Here is a 10,902-nt window from a genome sequence, read left to right as displayed (position 1 = left end):
GTCGCCGGCCGCTGCACTGCTGTCGTCTGGTTCTGCTCCGACCTCCGCCTCCACAACAACGAGGTCCTCTCCTCTGCCTCCAACGACTCCCTTTCCCTCCTCCCCATCTTCGCCTTCGACCCCCGCGACCTCAGCAAGTCCCCCTTCATTCGACTCGTGGATGCGGGTATTTGGTTCTGCTACGACCTCCGCCTTCCAGTTCCAGCGTTTACATCTCCATCTCTGTTGCCAAGGCTTCGTCTGCAACAGAGAAACAGCTAATCAACTCCCTCGCCGCCTCCAACACTGATTTTAGTACAACCAATCTATTGGATTTAGAATTCACGTACTAGAGCACTCTTTCAACTTCCTTGTCCTTAACTGATAGAAATTGACTCTTCTTTTTTAACAAATCTGGAAGTGAAACAAGCAGAGCACTCTTTCAACTTCTCTGTCCTTAACTGATGTCATCTGATGTCTATATTTCTTGAATTTCTTCATAGTGCATTCATATTTCATACAACAAGCTTATCAAATGTCACTAATAATACAAGTAATTTACAACTAATTAATTTATGTATGTGATAAATGGCTTGATCTTCATAATCAGCAGCTGCAATCAAAATTTTCCTTATTCTTAATTTATGTATGTGATAAATGGCTTGATCTTCATAATCAGCAGCTGCAATCAAAATTTTCCTTATTCTGTCACTCCATTATGTCCAACTTCCAGAAAACCTGTATAATCAAAAAATAAAAATCAACATCTGAAATTATTATAACTTATTGTATGAATGAAGAAATATAGCATCTTTATAATTATAGTACTTTGTTAATATTATGTAATTATTACACATCTATTTCATGTTTAGGCATCAAATATGCATTTATAGAATTTTTAGAATTTTATATGATTTTCCTTATTATTTAGAATATTTAAATATATTTATATTTGACCGCTATTTTACTGTGCGCTGTTTGCCGCTATTTTGCCGCAATAGCCCGAAATAGCCTTAGCGGTACCTCGCTGCGACGCGTCGCTATTCGCTATCAACAACCTTGCTTAACCCTTAGCAGAAGGTAGAGCATTATATTATGCATTATCATTATTTTCAACATTGCTAAGGCACATATAAGATCAGAAAATTTAACCAAATGTTACAGACAGGAAAGTACTTTTGGTTCTCTCTTGGTAGAATCTGAGGCCCTTGTGCATATGACGGGTTTGCTATAAAACTCAGACAGCCAACAGAGGGTAGGAGAAATAATCTGAGGCCCTTGTGCATATGACGGGTTTGCTATAAAACTCAGACAGCCAACAGAGGGTAGGAGAAACTGTGTTGTTGCTCACAGAATTTAAGCTCATGGTACCAAAGAGCAGCCCTCCAAAAACATTGTAGACTAAGAGCCTCAAGAAGAGAGTGAGATTGAGGGCCAAGTTGTTGAGATAATCGAACCCTGTGTACCACACTTTTATCCTGAAGCCTTGTCATAAGCTGTCCAGCTTGAGTTTTAAGGGTATTTTCCAGAATATTCCTTGTGTCAGCATGTCATGTCCACATTGGTGCACTGCACACAGCTCCAATGAGGTAGTGACATCGCTTTATCATGCGGGGACATAGAATGACTGAAGATTGGAACCTTGGTTGCTTACATGACGGTTCGAGAAAGGGATGATGAGAACCAAAAAGAGTTTTTGATGATGAGACCCAAAAAGAGTTTTTGGCCTCAGGAAATGATCTGATAGTATTTTGCCTAATCAGATTCATACCAGTAGGCATGATTTGTAAAGCTGAATTGTGCAAGGAGAACAATCTTTCTGACAGAAAATTATATGATAATATGCAGAGTGGCCTGGAATTTGTGAAATGCAGCAAATGCAATATTTTCTTTGTAGTCTTAACAATTTGCTTCATTAGTCACGGAAAATAATTTCTGCCTTGTTTATTCTCACGTAAAACTCTGAATGTCTTATAGCTTATTAGTTTTTTTCTGGATTTCGGGTACGTAAGTCTGGTATGTGTTTTTTTTTTACTTTCTTTTTTTGGTATATTTCAGGTGGGTTCAAGCAGAATGTAAAAAATTGGGTGACAGTGATAATCCTGAAGTTGCTGACCTTCTCAAGACTGCTGTTCGTTGCCTAAAAGAAAGGCCGGTTCTTTTTAAGTACTAGCAAAAAAAACCCCGCGTAACGCGGGGGAATGAAGAATGCATATACTCAAAGTTTCTGCATTAACAATTAAAACATTCTGGAGAAATCTAGTAATAGAGATGATGGCATCACTCTTACTTTCGATCCCAACTACATGATCATTTGCAAACATGAAGCCCAAATAATATTAAACGAATAAGAGGAGCTCCTTTGTAGTTCACATCAGAATTCAATAATAGCATATACTTCTACACTAATCGTGATCCACTCAAACTAATTCAGATTCATGCTCATAAACAAATATCTATTCAAATATGGATTCAATAATATTTACACGAACAAAAAAAGTCAATGCTTAAAGAAAGCAAGCAACAATCTTTATATGTTAACATAAAAAATCAAGGGATAAGAAGGGGTTTAATTTACCTGGATAGGAAGTGATGCAAGAAACAAACCAACCACACGGCCATCAGAAGGCTAGCTAGTGAGGCACTGATCCCACCTACTCGCCTACGCACACCATTGTATTTAGTTATTGCGTATGATCTAGTCGAAGATAGTATCTCAAAACAACCCTGCATATCTTTATTAATGGTTAGGTTCATATTTCATCACAAAATTATCTACATAATGAAAACAAAATCTAATTATGATATTGATGGACAAAATAAAGAGGACGAGCAAGGCCCTAATAATTTAAGGGCAACTGTGCAAAGGCAAAATGTCAAAGCTAAGTTGCATCAAAAGCATATTGTGAATGCAGCTACTTGATCTTCATGAAACACATAATCTACTTCAAGCTCCAGGTTGGGATTTGATCCGAAACACCACCAAGCCGCTTTGTTCTTGTCAATAGTCAAAATCCATAAAAAATTGACACTTAATGTTTGCTATATGAAGAATAAGTTAGGACAAAACACGAAGAACATGCATACACACTTCATAAACATATCAACAATCTTAAAGAACTTAAATCATAATAACACAAGATGCTAAGCATCAACATTAACGAAAAAAGCGACATAATTAAAATGATTTTTTTGGGAAAAATTGCAACGGAAGTCGAAGAAAAAAAGGAAAAGGAAAAAACCTCTAAATTCTATAGGGTACTCCACATAAGTATCAGCAACTGAATCCATTCAAATTGGAGACAATTACTTGCAATAAAAATGGTAGAAATTTATCACTCACGGCCAAATGGACTATGCATAAGAAGATCATAATTTCACATAGTGAGAATGGACAAAAAAATTCTTGATTTCTATGTGTATCATAAAATTAAAGAATACTCAAATCTCTAATTTTCTTGACAAAGGAAAGGGAGAAAAATGAAGCCAAATAACTATATATTGGAGTACGAAAGATCCATAATGAAATTATTAAATCATTAAACACTTTGTTATATGGAAAAACTCTGCATATCCCTACTCAAATCATAAAATAAAATAGAACAAATTAATCGTTCACATCAAATAATAACACCACAACAAGAACAAAATAATATGGTAGACACAAGAAAGACATATTTAGTTCTTACCTCTTAACAACTGAAATATTTCGAAATAATGGAACATAAAGATCAAGAGTCATCTAAAACCATTGGGGTGGGGGCATGACTGATCTCTTTCTTTGCATACAGAAGTTGCATGTCTGCTTCGGTCAGGCTTATATGTTCCTAAGCAAATCAAGAACATTTGAAATTCTTATCAGGAAAAAAACTATATCCAAAAAATCTTCCAAATCAAGAAATAAAAGATATAAGAAACAAAATTTTCCCCTTTCAAGAGATTATAAATTACCCCAAATGGACAATGAATTTGTGGATTAAAAACTATATACCTCAGTCTTGCTAGATGTCCCAATGGAAGCTGGATCGATGAGGCGCGGAGAAACTATAGCAATAGACACAGCAGACACCTACATAAGCAAAATATGCATTAAAGTCCATTTCTTGGAGCAACTGATACTTTATCAAATCATAACATAGACTTATTAAGCATTTAAATTATCTAGATCATAAACATTAAATTTCAACGGGTATCTGCAATAGAGATCTCATTAAAAGAAAGTCCAGGAATTACACAATCCACCAAAGTCATTTCCTTACTGAATTATATTTTGTTTCATAGAGATGAACTTTTTTGATAGGCATACCTCTTGTTGTTTGTGCAGATTCCTTATGTCACCATCACTAGATTTCACCTGATTACTCGAAAAATTCACAGTGGCTGGGAGTAGAGAAGTTTTACTAGTAAAATTGATGGTTACCTAAAAATGTGAAGAAAAAGATTATTAACTTCATGAACTTGAAGTTAAACTTGAAAATAATAATTCAAGAATAGCTTTTTATACTATTACAACTACATTTCACATCAAATTTGAACTAAAAAGAGCAATCTTAAATGAAATACCTCAGGTGCATCAACAATTGTATGAGAAACAAAGAACTTCCACAATATACAAATTAACTCATAAGACTACCAAAAAACAAAGAGACTAAATAATTCAAAAAAAAAGGTCAGACTATTTACCTTCGCGTCTATTTTCTCCATTTTCATCGGCAGCAACAATCAGCTCCTAAAAAGCCAAACAATATCCAATGAAATGAGAAATTTTACATTTGCATAAAATGTTACCTTTTGACAATAATACCTCTTGTAGTTTGGACAAGTTCTCTTGATCACAATCACTAGAATTCATTTGTTTGCTCGAAAAAATCCCAGAGCCAGAGAATAGATAAGTTGCACTAAAAATATATATAAAAAGGGAGGAATATGAGGTTTTTCATCTTACTGAATACTTTGGATTTGACCTCCCTGTTCACATTCCCGTTCCTTGGTGCTTCCTCTGTTCTTTCTTCTACACATTTTTTTGTTTATAGGCGGTGATGGAATAGGAATAGTTACATCCCCAAGTTGTCCTAAGCTTATTTTGAGAATCTGCTACATAGTAGCAAATTTATATGCATGTATTAATGGGTACCAATATACGCACGTACATGGTTCAATACACTAATACATATATTTCCACGTGCGTAATGTGTATATATACACAATGCCATTGCAAGAAGACTTCTATTTAAAAGAATGATATACATTTAAATTTATGTGTTTTCATTATTTCCTACTTATTGTATTATTTAAAATCCAAAATACTCATGTTAAACATCTAGAAAAGGGCATTGGGTATGATAAAGATAATCGATAGAACTAGAATTGAAATTGCACACGCAAAATGTAACATAAATTACCTCACTGAAAGGATCTGTTACGTCATCTCGCTCGATGCTACTTTCCTGGAACACAAAAGTTCATTAGATTTGAGAAAAGAAATTTGATACAGTTACTGATAGCAACCTGCTTACATAGTTTGGAAAGATAACCATGTCAACATTGCTAGGTACATCTGCAAGCAACCTCCTTAAAGAATATTCCAGCTGGATGCATCAATTCATCAGTATCTAGATGGATGATCCAATCCATGCCAGCATTCTACACAAACAAAAAATACTTATTGTTTCTATATTTTCTGTCCAATCACAAAATACTACAAAAATTAAAGTTTTGTATCAGTGTTTATAAAACTTATGCAATTGCCTTTAAATTAAAAAATTTTTATGCAATTGCAATTTCTATGAAGTTAAAACAATGTCTCAAAGAAACTCTTTTAAGAGAGATGCAATGACAGAGAAAATAGAAACAAGAAGCTCACTGCAAGGTTAAGGTTAGCCAACAAGGAGACCGACAAAGGTGAGTGGAATACCCATTACAAGGCATCACAGATCTCATTATAATATAAGCGTGAGCGGAGTAGAGTTAAGCAGATTTTACATGGCATACACATGGAATCATCCATCATGCACATGTTATGTTCGTAAGTGGTTCGAATTGAACAATCTCGTTCCAAATACGACTACAAATTTAAGGGGAAAACACATTAGGAGGAAAACGGTAACCACTATCACATGCCCCCAACAGATATTCCAATAACTTATCAACAATTACAAAAGGCTACATCTTTCAAAGAAAGTAGTAATCAGACATCACTACTGCCAAAACTAAGTAAATAACTACTATGCTCCAGCACAGTTCTTTTTTTTAAAGCAATTCCAGTGAAATACAGTTCATTAGACAAAAACTAAAAAGGTAGAGAGTACTTTTGAAGGGAAAATCCATGCTCCCTAAGCCCTCAGGAGTATATTGACCCCTTCTATTTAAGGAAAACATATATTCATATGCTCATTTTAGTGGACTACATGACAAATCTAAACAGTTATGGTGCCAATTCCAACTGCACTCGGATACTGAGAATATCGTAGTAATAGAACTGGTCAATGAAGATCTCCAAAATTCAAGACCATGTACTTATCCCAAAAAAAAAAAAGAGAAATGGTATGGAAGCTGCAAGACAGAAGTAACAAATTCAGCTGACGATTTTCAAGTTAAATTAACATGTAAATATTATAAAACAAGATTCTAGGAACACAATCACCAATGATAAAGTCTTCCTCCGTAATGGAAAAAAAACATTTAAATATAATCGAGCTCTAATCCATAGGTCTAAAGAACTCTTCAATTTTTCAAACAGAACAACCCCTTTCGCATCTTGGGATCTATGAAGAAAATATTGCCCGTAAAATCCCAGATTTTACTACATGAAGAAAATCATATTTTTATTGAATAAGTATCATCTATGACTCTCTTGAGTATGCATAGAATTATTTATAGGGATCCAATCCATATCTAGTTTTGTAATAATATACACATACAAAAGAGTTCTGTTTGGTGTGTTTTGGCCGTATATGGGATTGGAATATATGATGAGCTCTTGAATCAGATGTATTTCTATATAAATGTATGATGGATTTCATTGATGATTGAGTTATAAGTTTTCACAGTGTGAATTATTATTTAACTTCCATATACATGAAGAATTCATAAAAGGGTATCCACATATTTATATTGTATACTCATACTTATTCATGAGAATCTAGATTAGTGCTCAAGCAAGTGGTAAAGTAAACACCTAAAGTTAGACGAAAAGAGAGACATTTTTTTAATATCGATGGATCCTACCCACCTCTCCCAATATAGGGGGGAAAAGAATCTAATAATGTCGGTGACAACGCTTGAACTCGTGGCGCCTTGTCATATCTCAGAAGCCTGGAACTTAAGTAGGAGATCTTCAAGAAACTACGAGTGATTTAGCTGTGTAGAACTAATAACAAATGCACATGAATGCAGCGGACCATTATCTAATATAGCAAAGATTGGTGTGACTGTGAAACTCTTCTTCTAGTTTTTTTTTTAATTCTTGAATATGGATATATGAAAATGTAGCACAGACACATTAAACAATAAATAGATGCTGAGATCATAAAGGAACTAAAATATGAAATTATGTGTACCACAACTGATGAACTACACGATGAAGACTTGCCCTTAAAATTGTTGACCGTCTGCGATGATTGCTTACAATTTTTGATAAACTAAAATCTTGCTTATATTTTTAGCATTATGCATGGATATGATTGATAATTGTACAACGTATGACCAACATTCAACCCATTATATCATGAACTGAATGATGAGCATTAAATAAATTTCTTAGCCACAATAATTGAAACTTGGTTGTACTTTTGCTTAAGCATATTTCCAAAGACAATCATATCCTCGTATAAAGAATTTCATGCCATGTAGTAACTTGAACTAACCTCTTAGCCTGTTTATCCTCGAGTTCTCTAGTTCTGTAGATCACTTTTACCCCCTACCAAACAATGGCAATACACAAAAACATGAAGTTATAATCACTATTTTGAGTGAGAATTATGCAAAATGCCAAATAGCTAAAAATAAATTCTTTAATATCAGGCCAAAGAAGGATGAAGAAACATACAGGAATAGATTCTAAAACTGTTGAAAGATAACATACAGGAATAGATTCTAGAACTGTTGAAAGATCGGGTTTTGCAGCCTTTCCTTCTACAAACAGAAAGAAGTTTATCACTCTAAGAACCTTGTGGTAAAACATCCAGGGCAGAACTTGCTCTATAAGCTAGCTGAAGTACTCAACGTAATGCATATCTGAAAGTTTACATTAACATGAATCATCAGAATAGATTAGCCTATAAAAATTAGACATTGATGTGAAACAAGAAGTAACATTAAATTATTTGCGAATTCGATTATATCTAACACGTCGAAGAATGAAAGTTAGCCTCCAAGTTTCAGCACTGAGCAAGCAGAAGAAACTATGCAAATGAACTATTCACATAGTTCAAGAGATCAAAAAGTATAAAACTTGAGCCAGATCATGATTTGAAAGCTATTTATTGCTTATGTCCAGAAGAACAATTAACAAAACAAAAGAAAATTCAAATAATATTCATTACAAATTGACATATAAATAGTAGTTCGTCAAGCTTCATCGTCCCCAAATAAGAGAAAAGGCCGTCTTAGCAGTTAATAAACAGATGCCGAAATTAAAGTCTTACATCAATTCATTTTATTTTAAAAACATATTAGATTCTAAAGAAAACGATTAACCCAAATTCCATAATTTTAAACCGATAACCAACATAGTAGTAAACAAACTAAAAAATTAAAGGAAAAGCCAAGCCTAACGCCTCCTAAAAAGCGAAATCTCTCAGATCCAAAATTCAAAACCTCCAAAATCTCACCTTAGGTCTCAGATTCTTCTCCAAATCAAAATTCCAACCCCTATAATAAGGAAACGATGACGACCCGCTCCGTCCAAGGATCTGGAGACAATTCGAAGAGCTCGATGACGACGAAATCGCGTGAGTCGTCGACAACGACGATCCCAGAGGACTATTATCCATCCCAGGAAACTTCTGGTTGTCGAGGGGCCACCTCGACGCGGGGTCGTCGAGGCCTCCACGCCATTGGAGGATGAAGGCGAAGAGAGCTAGGGTTAGAGGGAGGATAGTGAGGAGGAGGAGGAGGCGAGAGGAGAAGAGCTGGCTTGATGAAGTCGAAGATCGAAGGGGGGGCGCTGAGGCTTCCAGTTGAGGAGGTGTGGTTGTGGGTGAGGGAGGGCATGAGAGAGAGTATGGACAAATTTTCAAAACCAACCGTTTTAGGATTTTATTTGTAAAAACCGACCCCTTTTGAAAATAATTGCAAAAACCGACCTGTTTTCAGCCTAGCGCTAAAAACAGGTCGGTTTTTGTGAAAAGTTCTCCGAAACATCACGGGAGTTCAACTTCCGTGAAGTTTATGGGGAAATTAAACTTCACGGGAGTTCAACTCCCGTGAAGTTTAATTTTCGTTTAAAACTCTCTCACTATTTGATTGTGATTACATGTAGAAATCTAGATTTTAGAATTTAATTGTGAATTGTTTACGAATTTTGTGAAGAAATGTGAAAATTAGATGGGAAATTATCAATAAATGTGAAAATTAGAGGGAAAATTATCAATAATTTTGTGAAATTTGTGAAGAATTAGTGTGTAAATTATCAATAATTTTGTGAAATTAGAGGGAATATTATCAATAATTTTGAAAATTATTGTATTTAGAGTTTAGAATTTAATTGTGAATTATTTAGATTTTGTGAAGAAAAATTAGATTTTACATATGTATGATATAAATTAGATTTTAGAATTTAATTGTGAATTATTTACGAATTTTGTGAAGACGTATTAAATAATTTTGCGTATTTAGAGGTGAAATTATCAATTAATGTGGAAATTAGAGTTACTACCTAAATGTAAAAATTAGTAACAATCAATATTTATTTGGCTTTTCGCCCCTTCTTGCCCCGTGGACGTAGGCAATTGCCGAACCACGTTAAAATTGGTGTTTGTGTTTGTGCATTGATATTTGATTGTTTTTGGCCTTCTTTGATCGGCGTTTGTTTTGGTTCCTCGGTGACTGTTTGTTGGAAAATTTGTAATAAGAAAAATGAATGAAAGAAATGTATTTGATTTTATTCTCTCTAACTGCTTAGAAAAAGAATGATTACAACTCTCTCAACTCTCGATTACAATTGGATTCCTGATTACAAAAGAGAAGAGAATGATCGGGATTCTCTCATTTGTTTAATTCTGGGTTCTTCTTGGTAGCGATGAGATGCCTCCCTCGAATGTTCGCGTCGAGTTTACTTCTCGTTGACGATCTGAATATCTATACTCACTGGAACAACGGTCTTGTCTGGTTGATAACTCTTGATGAGTTTCGTGATTCAAAACAAGCAACAAACTCTAGTAATAGAGTTGTTCAAACCGAAAATAATTCGGTTAATAGGCCAAGTATCGACGGTTTAGAACTCCTCTGTTTGTTGATTCCCCAGACTGTGTAAGGAGTCAATCCTCTTTTTCTGATTCTGGAAAATCTGATCGAAAGATCCTCTCCAAGTGATCCAAATCCGATCTCCAAAAATCCAGCCCCTCGATCTGATTATTAAAAATCCGATCTCTCACTCTGTTGAGTTTGTTGATATTTATAGGGGGATTAGGGGTGTAACTGCCCCCATAATCCGCGCCTAAATGGGGGTTTAGTTACCCCATTAATCAGGTGTAACGACCCACTAAAACCACTCCCCAGATCGTGGGTGATGAGCGGTTTTTGAAACTGCCTGGATCGCGTTTGAACATGTCAGAACTTTAACATGCGTTCTGGCGCAGCATCTGAAGGTGCGTTCTGCAGCGATATTGAGTTGCGTTCTTCTATGTTTGAAGGTGCGTTTGGCAGCAGTATAAAGCTGCGATCGACGCGGTTGGAGATGCGTTCAGCGGCTGATTTGAGCTG

At 35.1% G+C, this 10,902-nt stretch overlaps 1 pseudogene; it reads right to left on the bottom strand.

Moving 5' to 3' along the window:
• On the bottom strand, positions 5,986-9,179 carry LOC109831441 (annotated as a pseudogene).

This window comes from Asparagus officinalis, chromosome 2 (genome assembly GCF_001876935.1).
Source record: "Asparagus officinalis chromosome 2, Aspof.V1, whole genome shotgun sequence".
NCBI classification, from domain to species: Eukaryota; Viridiplantae; Streptophyta; class Magnoliopsida; order Asparagales; family Asparagaceae; genus Asparagus; species Asparagus officinalis.
Note: the sequence above shows the minus strand (reverse complement) of the source record. Positions and strands in the feature narration are given on the sequence as shown.